The sequence below is a fragment of the Babylonia areolata genome, chromosome 34, assembly GCF_041734735.1.
Source record: "Babylonia areolata isolate BAREFJ2019XMU chromosome 34, ASM4173473v1, whole genome shotgun sequence".
NCBI classification, from domain to species: domain Eukaryota; kingdom Metazoa; phylum Mollusca; class Gastropoda; order Neogastropoda; family Buccinidae; genus Babylonia; species Babylonia areolata.
Window position 1 is genome coordinate 10,081,787 of NC_134909.1, and position 2,500 is coordinate 10,084,286.

General features: G+C 47.3%; 1 protein-coding gene across 3 annotated transcripts in view; it reads left to right on the top strand.

Annotated features, from left to right (window-relative positions):
- Positions 1 to 2,500, top strand: part of LOC143277484 (23 kDa integral membrane protein-like) — a 21,371-nt gene that overhangs the window by 11,572 nt on the left and 7,299 nt on the right. The gene's annotated exons all lie outside the window — the stretch shown is intronic.

A 2,500-nucleotide genomic window follows, 5' to 3' on the forward strand; every position in this document is an offset into this window, starting at 1 on the left:
CATCGCATCACATCACACCACACCACACCACATCACGTTACATCATACCACATTACACCACTACATCACATCACATCACATCACATCACACCACTACATCACATCACATCACATCACATCACATCACATCACATCACATCACACCACTACATCACATCACATCACACCACATCACACCACACCACATCACATCACACCACTACATCACATCACATCACACCACATCACATCACACCACATCACACCACATCACATCACACCACATCACATCACACCACATCACATCACATCACATCACACCACACCACTACATCACACCACTACATCACATCACATCACATTACATCACATCACATCACATCACATTACATCACATCACATCACATCACACCACTACATCACATCACATCACATTACGTCATACTATATTGTATTACATTACGTCACATTACATCACATCACATCACAGTACATCACATCACAGTACATCACATCACACCACATCACATCACACCACTACATCACATCACACCACTACATCACACCACATCACATCACACCACTACACCACATCACATCACACCACATCACATCACACCACTACATCACATCACATCACATCACATCACATCACACCACACCACTACATCACATCACATCACATTACATCACATCACATCACACCACTACATCACATCACATTACGTCATACTATATTGTATTACATTACGTCACATTACATCACATCACAGTACATCACATCACAGTACATCACATCACACCACAGTTTATTACAGTACATCACAGTACATCACATCACATCATATCACAGTGCATTACATTACATCACACCACACCACACCACATCACATCACATTACATCACATCAAACCACATTACACCACTACATTGCATCACATCACATCACACCACACCACACCACATTACATTACATCACACCACATTACACCACTTTTTTTGCATCACATCACATCACATCACATCACATCGAATTACATTAAAGGTAATGTCCCACTCTAGCATCCTAAATTACTGGAGCTGAATTTAGGATGCTAAAGTGGGACTTCATCCACACTACATTACATTACATCACATCACACTACATCACATTTGATTGCATCTTAGTCCAGTACATTACATCATTACATTACATTACACTACATCAATCACATCACATTACATTTACATCCATCCCATCCCATTCGATCCCATTCCAACCCAACCGCACTGCAGCTGTCCTCTGTAACAGCTGTCCTCTGCTGCTTTCCCTGTAACAGCTGTCCTCTGTAACAGCTGTCCTCTGCTGCCTTCCCTGTAACAGCTGTCCTCTGTAACAGCTGTCCTCTGCTGCCTTCCCTGTAACAGCTGTCCTCTGCTGCCTTCCCTGTAACAGCTGTCCTCTGTAACAACTATCCTCTGCTGCTTTCCCTGTAACAACTGTCCTCTGCTGCCCTCCCTGTAACAGCTGTCCACTGTAACAACTATCCTCTGCTGCCTTCCCTGTAGCAACTGTCCTCTGTAACAGCTGTCCTCTGCTGCCTTCCCTGTAACAGCTGTCCTCTGTAACAGCTGTCCTCTGCTGCCTTCCCTGTAACAACTGTCCTCTGCTGCCTTCCCTGTAACAACTGTCCTCTGTAACAGCTGTCCTCTGCTGCCTTCCCTGTAACAGCTGTCCTCTGTAACAACTGTCCTCTGCTGCCTTCCCTGTAACAGCTGTCCTCTGTAACAACTGTCCTCTGCTGCCTTCCCTGTAACAACTGTCCTCTGCTGCCTTCCCTGTAACAACTGTCCTCTGCTGCCTTCCCTGTAACAGCTGTCCTCTGTCCTCTGCTGCCTTCCCTGTAACAGCTGTCCTCTGCAACAACTGTCCTTTGCTGCCTTCCCTGTAACAGCTGCCTTCCCTGTAACAACTGTCCTCTGCTGCCTTCCCTGTAACAACTGTCCTCTGCTGCCTTCCCTGTAACAGCTGTCCACTGTAACAGCTGTCCTCTGCTGTCTTCCCTGTAACAGCTGTCTTCTGCTGCCTTCCCTGTAACAGCTGTCCTCTGTAACAGCTGTCCACTGTAACAGCTGTCCTCTGCTGCCTTCCCTGTAACAGCTGTCCTCTGCTCCCTTCCCTGTAACAGCTGTCCTCTGCTGTCCTCTGTAACAGCTGTCCTCTGCTGCCTTCCCTGTAACAGCTGTCCTCTTTAACATCTGTCCTCTGCTGCCTTCCCTGTAACAGCTGTCCTCTGTAACAGCTGTCCTCTGCTGCCTTCCCTGTAACAGCTGTCCTCTGCTGCCTTCCCTGTAACAGCTGTCCTCTGTAACAGCTGTCCTCTGCTGCCTTCCCTGTAACAACTGTCCTCTGCTGCCTTCCCTGTAACAGCTGTCCTCTGCTGCCTTCCCTGTAACAGCTGTCCTCTGTAACAGCTGTCCTCTGCTGCCTTCCCTGTAACAGCTGTCCTCTGCTGCCTTCCCTGTAACAGCTGTCCTCTGC